Here is an 11,996-nt window from a genome sequence, read left to right as displayed (position 1 = left end):
GTAGACACTGGTGTGATGCACTCCTACATTTTGAACAAACACTTATTTTATTTGCTTCTTCCGGGGAAAACTGTGACCACTGTGGGGATTACAAATGTACCTATTGTGTATTTACTAAATAAACCAATGTCCTATAATTTGGGGCTTGTTACTGACCAACATTTATTTTTGCTAACTGATAAGTGTGAAGTAAACTTGTTAGGATGTGATTTATTATACAAACCCAATTCTATAGTGAAGTGCACCCCAGAAAGATATTTTTAGAATGTGATGAAATATAAAATATTTTGAATAAGGTGGTAATGATATCAAATAATTCTGGAAAGTTGGATTATCTACCTCAAACAATATTGGATGATGTTAATTTTGAGGTTGGGGTGAGGGGTAAGAATGAAGTGGCACAAATATTGAACATATAATCTGTGCCAATAACCTTGAAACAAAATGTGCCCAATTCCATGTTATCGAAGTCCAAGATTTCAAACAAAAAGAGGATGGATTGAAAGAAGTGATAACAGATTTACTGAAGGGTGGAGAACTGAGTGAAACAAAGGGAAGTCTATATAAAACTCAGATACTTCCGGTCAAAAAAGGAGACAGGAGCCCAAACATATTGATCAATGTAGAATGGTACAGGATCTATGAGAAAAACTGCAACCACGTTTCCATGTTCTCTAATCCTGTTACTCTACCAATGTCCATCGTACCAAGAGCCAAATATTTCCCTGTGAGTGACCTATCAAATGCATGTTTCTCTATTCCCATCCATGAGGGCAGTCAATACCTATTTTCGTTTGTAGTCCAGAGAAAATGTTATTTCTAGGCACGACTTCCACAAGGGAAGACAGAATCTTCCTGCATACAAAAGGACCTAGATGGCCACCAAATGGAATCCGGGAGTGTATTGATACATTATGTGGATGAATTATTGAAATTGATCTAAAGGTAATATGGGAGGTACCCTTCTTTGGAAAAGGGATGGGTATATGGACTCAAAAAAACAAAAGTTCCCTTCTCCTGTTGATGTGATTAGGAAGAGATGATCTCCTCCTGGGCCTCTCTTTTCTCAATGTGAGAAAAAGGGACTAAGTGTGCGATAGAGTCTTATGCAGGTTACCAAATTTACAATAAAGTAATTCAATGCTTTGTGATTACATAGTCAAATAAAACAACTACACAGATGCAAAGGAATAAGATGTTTACCTATTTTATTAACCAGTACGTTCTTCATTATTCATCTATATCAGTTGAAAACACTTTTCCATGTTATTTATTTAAAAAAACATACAATACATAATAATAAAACAAAGATATTTTGAAAAAAGACTGTCGACACGGCGTTTCGGTGTTCTAAAATATTGTCACCTTCTTCAGGACAACAATTTCCAATTATAAAAACATCTAGACAAAAATATGAACATTGAATTATTGTAAAGAAAGAACTGGTATTCTTATGTTTATATTCCTTTGCTCGTTTTCAGAAAATATATGCAATAATCTAACAAACTTTTCTTTTGACATTGTATATTCATACAACAATCTATTTATCCCCACTTTATATTAAGAACGGCTCCTTAATTCATTTAGGGTCTCACCCCTTTCATTAGACCAAAGTTGTTCTACCACAGTTGTATAATTTACTTTATATTAAAACATCTCTATACCATGGTGAAGAACATCATCAACACTGTGGATATATATTTACAAATAATCATTATAATATTTGGTAACCTGTAGACAGTATCATGTCGATCACTCTCCTTGGGAGAGGATTTTTCTTTTAACTATTATTTCTATCCCTGAAAGACTATGGTGCCGATTCGGATCCTGGAAAAACCGGGTACGAACCGTCGGTCGGAGCGTTTTCTCCGTCCGACGCGTACCCGGTCAAAAAACTTTACAATATTGCAATTACGATTCGTATGGAAAAACTATTTCCGTACGAATCGTACAAAACACCGACCGACGAAAAAAACCATACAAATGTGATCCGGGAAAGCGCCGACGTGACGTCGGGACGCATTCAGGCAGCGTTTCACAAACCAGGAAGTACGATCCGCACCGACGTCACCCCGCATGGATTATAATTTCCGACAGCCAAAAACTGCCGGGAAATCAGGACGACGCGCACAAGGAGCACCTGTACGCGACGGACAGCCATGGACCCGAACCTACGTGTCATCCCAGCCCTCATAGCAGTCCACCTGCTCTACAGGAACCGACGCAGACGCCGCAGAAGGTCAGAACAACACCCAGGGGCAAAGGGGGGGGCAGGGGCAGGACACACGACCCCCACCCAAGTCACAAATCATACATGCCCTGGACATACCTGACCTTCAGGGCCTGGTCACTTCGAGGGGGTGGGGGCGTGTCCAGCAACGCATCCGTCCGCCACAACGGAAGTGGGTGATGACGCGAACCAGCAACACAACAAGTCCGGTACGTACCGTACCCACGCCTTAAGAGCGTGGGTACGGGTCGTAACACGCACACCCCTACGTCACCCCAACAATGGCGGTACGGCCCGTACCCACGTTCCAAAGGCCTGGGTACGGGCCGTACCAGCATTGTTGGGGTGACGTAGGGGTACGCGTGGTACGACTCGTACCCACGCTCTGAAGGCCTGGGTACGGCGCGTACCAACACCCCACCCGTGTATGTACGGCGCTTACCAACACCCCACCCGTGTATGGATGGCGCGTACCCCCACCCGCGTATGTACGGCGCATACCAACACCCCACCCGTGTATGTACGGCGTGTACCAACACCCCACCCGTGTATGTACGGCGCGTACCCCCACCCGCGTATGTACGGCACGTACCCCCACCCGCGTAAGTACGGTGCGTACCCTCACCCCCGTATGTACGGCGCATACCAACACCCCCGTATGTACGGCGCGTACCCCCACCCCCGTATGTACGGCGCGTACCCCACCCGCGTATGTGCGGCGCGTACCCCCACCCCCATATGTACGGCGCGTACCAACAACCCCGTATGTACGGCGCGTACCCCCACCCCCGCATGTACGGCGCGTACCCCCACCCCCGTATGTACGGCGCGTACCAACACCCCCGTATGTACGGCGCGTACCCCCACCCGTGCATGAATGGAGCGTACCCACACCCCACCAGTGTATGTACGGCGCGTACCCCCACCCGTGTATGAATGGAGCGTACCCACACCCCACCAGTGTATGTACGGCGCGTACCCCCACCCGTGTATGAATGGAGCATACCCACACCCCACCAGTGTATGTACGGCACATACCCCCACCAGTGCATGTACGGAGCGTACCCCCACCGGTGTGTGTCCCGAGCGTACATGGCCAGACACAGGAGGGGTGGGTGCCTATCACTCCCAGCAGTGCCCAGACACAGGAGGGGTGGGTGCAGAGTCCTCCCAGCAGTGCCCAGACACAGGAGGGGTGGGTGCAGAGTCCTCCCAGCAGTGCCCAGACATAGGAGGGGTGGGTGCCTATCACTCCCAGCAGTGCCCAGACACAGGAGGGGTGGGTGCAGAGTCCTCCCAGCAGTGCCCAGACACAGGAGGGGTGGGTGCCTATCACTCCCAGCAGTTCTCAGACATAGGAGGGGTGGGTGCAGAGTCCTCCCAGCAGTGCCCAGACACAGGAGGGGTGGGTGCCTATCACTCCCAGCAGTGCCCAGACACAGGAGGGGTGGGTGCAGAGTCCTCCCAGCAGTGCCCCGACACAGGAGGGGTGGGTGCAGAGTCCTCCCAGCAGTGCCCAGACATAGGAGGGGTGGGTGCCTATCACTCCCAGCAGTGCCCAGACACAGGAGGGGTGGGTGCAGAGTCCTCCCAGCAGTGCCCAGACATAGGAGGGGTGGGTGCCTATCACTCCCAGCAGTGCCCAGACATAGGAGGGGTGGGTGCAGAGTCCTCCCAGCAGTGCCCAGACATAGGAGGGGTGGGTGCAGAGTCCTCCCAGCAGTGCCCAGACACAGGAGGGGTGGGTGCAGAGTCCTCCCAGCAGTGCCCAGACACAGATGGGGTGGGTGCCTATCACTCCCAGCAGTGCCCAGACATAGGAGGGGTGGGTGCAGAGTCCTCCCAGCAGTGCCCAGACACACTTTAACTTTAACATGGAAGAGATACTATTTGTTTTATCTTGGTTTGTAAATAATTTGAACCGGGAGATGTATGGTAGGATTGTTTTGAATTCTTTTTGTAGACAAGTTGTGTGTGTGAACCTTTAGCAATTGGATCAAAATTTTAAAGCGCCGGCGTTTTCTGATTTCCTGAACCTCTTGTTTAAAAAACAAATGGTTTGAACTAAGCTGTTGACAAATTGAAGATGCTAGACACTACATTCATGGCACTCTTAACATTTTATTTTCTGTATAATAATGATAAGGAGCTGCAAGTGTGCATTTGTTTTGTGAGCAAACATTTGTTTGAGTTTGGTTTTAAAGGTACTGAAGGCTATAAATGATATCATATATGGAACAACTGTATTAACTTGCGGATTAACTTTGTTTAATTTGAGGTTAGTTTTCAAAGGATTGCAAGCCATAAATTCATGGTATTTGAAAAGAAACTGAATGAACTGAAAATCTTCTGAGGTTTATTTAGAGATGTTAATTGCTGGCTCTTAGCAGGTTCAGCATGAGGAGAGACTTATTTAACAGAGTTTGGGTTATGAACCTTTCTTTTCTCTTAAGAATTCTTTGCATAGAAGTGGTTGTAAATATATTATATTTTATCCCCACACAAGGGTATGGTTATTTTGCAGATTGCCACATTACATGAATTCAATAGAGAAAAGATAACTGAGAAAATAGATGTAAATCAGGAGCTGTAGCAATTTTTCCCAAATCCCCTTCCCCCGTGGAACTTATTTGTGCCAACAGTGAATTCCTTTTGGGAAATGGATTCATGAATGGCATGTTGGAAAGTACGGAAAAGAAAGGTATATCTGAAATTGTGACACCAGGAGGCTCCACCAGGGGTTAGAGACATGTAAGTCTACACATAGAGGTAAATCTGCACTCGGATATTGTGATAGTTCATCGGAGTATAGAATTATGCCTAGGCACATGCGAGTACATCTATAACTGTAAATTTATGTTTGGGAATTAATCCCTATGTGTTTATATCTTTTATAGTAATTAGCGATTCCTTAAAGGCTGTCAGGGTTCCGCTGGCAAACTGTTTGATAGCGCTGTGCAGAATCGAGTGTCTAATCACTATGCAATGGAATCATACTTGTATTCCTTTTTTTTTTTTTTTTAATTTTTTTTTTTTGAAAAACCTTTATTGACATTTCAATCAATAACAAGTATGGGCCTACAACCCCCCGGGGCCGGCCGCTAAGCAATCAGAGCAACAAAGATCAAATGTAAACACAGGCAGCACCTCGGGGAGCAGAATCTTCATGCTAATACAGTCCGGCCAGTGAACAGCGCAGGTAGGACACCAGGAGAAAAAAGGTTTTCATTTTATAATGGAACAAGACAGAAGGATCAGGTGCCAAACAATTTCCCAACAGCGATGAAAGGCAGGCAGAATAATAGACGTAAGCAATAAACAGCAATCTATTGGATCAATGGCGCAGACACAGGAAATTCAGGATGGGGAAGAATATCATAAACAGTTGCGCCTGCAGTCCCCCGCCCGAACGCCCAGAGAACACCCCGGAAATTGTGGCACACGTGAAAAGGCAACGAGTCACAACAAAGGAGGTGTATCACGCTGATCCCAGAAAAGAAAAAACAAGAAGAATCAGAGAAGAAAAAGGAGGCCATGGAAAAAGAAGTGAAAGACTAAAGAATCCCCTCCCCCAACCCCCCACCCTGCACCTCTGCAGATGAGTACGGCCCCCCCCCCAGCAGTGTGCCTGTCGCCCTGGAACCAGACCCGAAATATAGAAGAACAGGGAAAAAGAAGTAGGAAAAGGACCCCACCAGACGGGGGGGTAGAGAAAGTGTTAATAAACTGGAGGAGGGCCTCCAAAACATACCCCCGGCTTCTCCCTCCCGCACGGTAAGTTTTCCCCAAAGCAAACAATAAGCAGCACAAAATCGATCATATCAAAGAAAGATGGGGAGCATTATGCACCTATTATGCTAATAGCTATGCCATGAGAGCACGCAACCCCTGAGCCCGCCCGTCTACTAGATGACCACCCCTGAAGGATCAGCCTTATCCCTGACCACTCTTTGCAATTCTGCCCATGCCTACCCCTCGACCCAGCGCCATGTCCGATGTTCCAAGGTAGAGGAGTGTCCAAAAACGACCGGGAAGCGACGCACACAGGTGGAGTGGAAGGCTCTGAGTACCAACACAGTCCGCATCATGGAGGGACGGGCTTCCCAGTGCTGCCCCAGGATCTGCACTGCACTCGAGGTCCAGGAAGGCGGAAGCAGCCAAAGTAGACAATTGTTGCTTGAATTGTCCCTGGGTCGCCGGAGGCCGTGCACGGGACGAGGCCACCACCTCCCACTCAGGTCCAATACCTCCGGAACAGATCAGACCCTCAGCCAGCCGATCACAAGGTAGCATACTGTCCGGAGTGTCCAGCTGTGCACTAGTCTCAGGGGTGGCCGCGACATTGTCCTCCTGTGCGCAGTGTGGGAAGTCCCTGTGTACCTGAGGACAGGCGGGCCGCCACTGTCCCAACGCTGATGCCACACCGTCGAGCTTACTCCCCAAGACCCCGACGCCATGAACCAAGGAGGAATGAAGGGCACCAAGGGCCTCGAGGAGGTCGCCGTACCCCAGCACAGCTCTCTGCGATCGCTCCGCCACACTCCCAAAAGTCACACACTCCCAATTCTGCTGCGACCCAGCGGACAGGATGGTAGGCTTCATCGCAACAAGATGGCCGCCAAGTATGCCCGACCCGTATTGGGGGCCGGGACCCAGGGACAAGCGCCTCGAGGTCCACGTCGCTGGAGACAGGGTTCCGGGGGCAGGCAAAAAGTTATCCGTTGCGTGGTCACGGGCAACAGTCGTCCCCACCACGGACCAGCTCCCGCGAAAATCCGGGAGCGGCCCGCGAGGATCAGGGCGAGATACGGGCGGCGTCCGGGCAGCTCACCATCAAAGGCAGGGGCAATCACCGGAGGATCTGAGAATTGCACCCCCGGGCACGCACTCGGTCCGCTACGCTTAACAGTAGGAACGACCACGACGAAATGTAGGCCGAGTTTGGCCCCGCTCCGGTGGACCGACTCCACCCAGTCACCACAGGCCGCTGTCGTTGAACTGCCACCCGGCCAAGGCGTCCACTCGAGGTCCTGGCTCCAGGGCTGCACGGGCCGCAAAGTTCAAATGCACATTTCTCCGGCGATACCGCAGCCAGAAACCTCAGAGTCACACGATCAGGTGCCACTCTCATTCAGAAACACGATCGCATAGCACAGGCTGAGGATCTCGTGCAGGATATCCGTGCGGGATGCGGAGGTTCACGGAGCCGGGAGTCTACGCTGCCGTCCCGGTCGCCATCTTGGCTCCTCCTCCCTTGTATTCCTTTTTAATGTGTTGGAATAGTTTGATCCTTGTCTCAAAGAGGTTTGTCACCCTCGTTCATTAATTAGCCTTCCAGATTTGTAATGCTCCCTCATCAGCAGTTGTAGACAAGTCAGAGATACCAATAATTGGTTACGCTGGAATTGGAATGAGGAGAGGCAAGGCCTTGCTTCCACTTCATCCAAACTGTCAGTTTCACCTGGGTTATAAGGGATGAACAGAGTGCCCATGCTCTGTATTTCATTACTACCCATGGGACCATTCATATAAGTATCTAGGCCACTGTTTAGTCTAAAAAAACCAATTGTTTCTTGATCTCATTCCTCTTCATCAAAGACCATAAATGTGCTGCTGGTACTAATTTATAATGGCCGTGATGATCAGACCCATCCCTGGGAGGGAGTTGGATCATCCTCTAGCTTCTCCCAGCCCATGTGAGGTTGTCTATCAACTTCTTCAGTTTCTAGAGAAATGCACTTGGAAAACAAAAGAAATTTTGGCCAAGACAGACATTTTGACAGTCGCTTTTCTGCTCAATCATGACAGCCTGACAGGTGCCAGGACTGTAAATCTTGTTCTATCCCTCACAAAAGAAGGTTGTAATTTATTTGCAGTTTGGACCAGAGCGCAGACGACCTGAATGCCTAAGTATGATTTTGGGTCAGTGGACCATTCAAAAGGGAATAGAGATTACAGTTTCTTGGCCTGATGTTCATTATCTGCAATTTCCATACATTAATCTTGAATCCTCAAATTCTGCAGTACTCATCCATCTCTCACAGAAATCCCGGCATGCAATGAGTGGGATAGGGTCCGCAAACAGAGTGTATATATCCTTCTTACTTGAATTCAATGTACCGGTCTTCTCAGCCAGGTGGTCATATTAATGCAAATAGGCCTGGGGAAAACTGGGACTCCATGTTTTGTACCCCTTTGGATGGCCAGGAAAGCTTAGGCTCCCCCTTTAACAGATGCAAATCAGGCACTGTATCTACTTGGGATTCCCTTTTGGAGTCTAGACCCAGTCCCAAACTTCACAAGCGTTGTGCCCTGAAATTGAAAATGAACATGGTCTAATGCTTTCTCTCCGTCTAGGGACAGTGCATTCTTCTATGTGCTTTTGATGCTGTAATTAGATGTAGTATTTTCTTTATGTTGATTCAGCATTTCTTTCTGGAGAGAAAACCTGGTTGGTTTGAACTTCTGTTTGGCCATCCAGTTAGGGGACCACTTTGTCTTGTGAAGGAAGGTTGAGAGAAGCCTCTCCAAAATCCTAAACAGGATATTGTGGACTATGAACTAGGTCTACATTACAGGATGGTAGAGTACTTGGAAAGAGAATCCAAAAACCTTGAGGCCAGCCAAGAGCTCCAGGTGCTCTGGTATGACCAAAAGGCTGCACTGGTGGAGTTCCAACCAGGGCAGAATGTGTGGGTTTTGGAGCCTATGGCACCAAGGGCTCTCCAAGACAAATAGAGTGCTCCTTACCCTATCCTACAAGAGAAAAGTGAGGTCACCTACCTGGTAGACCTGGGCACTTGCAGGACACCCAAAAGGGTAATACATGTGAACCGCCTCAAACTTTTCAATGACACGGCTGATGTGACCATGCTGATGGTTATTAATGAAGATCAGGAGACAGCGAGTGAACCTCTCCCAGACCTCCTCTCCTACAGTCCAAAAGATGGGTCAGTTGATAGAGCTGTCTACTCAGACATCCTCTCTGCCCAACAACAGGCTGACTGCAGGCAAGTCCTGCAACAGTATGCCAAGCTCTTCTCCTTAACCCCTGGACAGACACACTGGTGTACCCATGATGTGGACACTGGGGATCGATTGCCTATGATCTATCGGATGTCTGACCAAGTTATGGACAGAATCAAAGCTGAAGTAAGCAAGAGCATTAAACCGTTTGAGAGTCCCTGGGCCAGCCCAGTGGTCTTAGTCCCAAAACCTCACCCACAATGTGGAAAGAGAGGAATGAGATTATGTGTGAAAAGGGAAAGAATACCTCTAATCTGACCTTTTTAATTTTAAACGACCCAATAGGGTTCTGAATTACCAAACAACAAGCTAGGTCACTCCCGTCAGAACGTTATGCCCTGACACAGGTAAGCTACTCGGTTTCGTAACTTGTATTCACACGTAAGGTCTTTTTGAATTTCAAAGCTGCATGTTGTTGGTTTCCTACGCATACACAACGCAGCCCAAATGCCGCTTAACTTACATGCGTATGCCTGCCGTTGTTTGCTGACTGTTGGAGGTCTGCACTGGGGCACTCTTAGCTAATAGTAATAGCGCCGCAACACTAAATGCAAGGCCTTTTAAATATTTAGCATTGCATCATGTCGCTTCTTCCTTACGTACATTAGGCAAACCAGATGCTGATTAGCCCAAACGCGTATATCTCCATTGCTTGTAGTTTGTTGGAGGGCTGAATTGGGGGGCGTATTTCGCTAATAGTAAAAGCGACGGGCCTCCCTTTAATAGTTGGCCCCTTATAGAACTCGCTCCATTACAATCTATATATTTTGACAAAGAACCTTATATTGCCTTACTGAAGAGACGCCACATAGTTTTAACTCGCACATTATTTGTAGTCTCAATATGTCATTTGTTTCAGTATCAGTAGATGTCTGGACCCCTAAAGAATGTAACAGAAAATCATCTTCCACTTGAAACAGAGGTTTGTCGCTGATAGACTCATCATCTTGGACCTATTCCCTGAATTGAGGCCTGGTCCTTATTAGAGGTAAACCAAGTGCTATATCTTAAATGCCTCAACCTTATTGATATAAGACACCTATGGTACCTTAGTAGGGTAATACTAGCTATCTATATTTGCAGCTCCATGCCAGAGATCTACAGTACTACAGCCTGCCAACTTCCCTAATTATATCGTTTTCGATTTAACACAGGAGGTACTACCCACAATATATATATAAAAGATCTCTTTTACTAAAAATACTTTAACGTGCTCGTTCTGGACTAGGCTATGCCTTACTTTGGATATTATCCCTTTTTTTCAGAAATTGACATCCCCTGGATGTAATATAGAACTTTTCTTTCAAGACAAGTGTGTACTTATATTTCTTGTAGTTTAGCGACATTATCGGTCTTAGAGGAACCCATTTGTATCAGCTATATCCTCTCACGGGTGGCCTTTCCATTTCCAGCGTTCAGCTTTCATATCACTGGGCCATCTTTATTCCTTCCATCCTGACTAGCCCTCTTAAGTACACGTGGCCATCTTTTCTGGTTCTTTCCAGTATACACTGCATGCATGAAACACCTAATCAGTTGGATCACTCACAGATATCTGAGCACCTATTGTAGCAAAGAGTAAAATATTAAGTAGTATCTATATATGAAACATTATTGATATACCATACCCTTCTGCTAGCTAATGTTCCTTCCCTTTTTTCACAGACATCCCGTGCATGTTTTTAATTGTATCATCAACAAATGTTGGTCCTGAAGAAGGTGGTTCCCCACTGAAACGCGCGTAGACCGCGAATTGTTTCCTGAAAAGTGGTTTTGGAGATCTGTATCTCCTATTTCAGACGGTGCTGTGAACTGAATGTATTAACCCGCCTGCTAACACCTTTGAGATCCATCTCAGGGTCCTATTTTTCATTTTAGACAGTATGTTTTGTTAAGGTGCTGTATGAATATAAGCATGTGTGAGTATGATAGCAGTTTTTGAATGATTGGTAATAGTTAGTATTTCTATTTATACTTATTTTTGATGTTTATGGGATGTCCTCAATTCAATGTCTTCAGCTCATTCTGGCAGGATCGCCTGGTCCACCTGGGGACGGTTTTACAGGCCCTGCAATCTGCAGGCCTAAATATCAAGGCATCCAAGTGCCAGATAAGGCAGGGTACTGTTGTATACTTGGGCTACCTTGCAGGTGGAGGCCAAGTGCAACCCTTACAACCCAAAATCCAAACAATTCTGAACTGGGAAGCTCCACCCGCCTAGGCCCAAGTCAGGGCATTCCTTGGCTTGACTGGGTACTACAGGAGGTTTGTGAAGGGGTATGGGCCCATAGTGACACCCCAAACAGAACTCTCCTCCAAGAAGATGCCCAAGAAAGTTAACTGGGCAGTTCGTTTTCAAAAAGCTTTTGATTCCATGAAAGAGGCAAAGTGCTCAGCACAAATTCTCAAAACTCCAGACTACTCTAAGTAGTTCATTGTGCAGACTGATGCCTCTGAGCTGGTGATCGGAGCAGCCCTATCCCATACCAATGATAATGGCCAAGACTAGCCTGTTGCTTTTATTAGCAGAAAGTTACTCCCCAGGGAACAGCATTGGAATGCCATTGAGAGGGAGGCCTTTGCTGTGGCTTGGTCCCTGAAGAAGGTGAGACTCTACCTGTTTGGTACTCACTTCCTTATTCAAACTGGCCACAGACCTCTCAGTTGGCTAATACAGATGAAAGGTGAGAACCCACAACTTTTGAGGTGGTCCGTCTCCCTACAAGGAATGGGCTTTACA

Source organism: Triturus cristatus, chromosome 9 (genome assembly GCF_964204655.1).
Source record: "Triturus cristatus chromosome 9, aTriCri1.1, whole genome shotgun sequence".
NCBI lineage: Eukaryota > Metazoa > Chordata > Amphibia > Caudata > Salamandridae > Triturus > Triturus cristatus.
The sequence above is the reverse complement of the archived record's forward strand: the minus strand, read 5'-3'. Positions refer to the sequence as shown.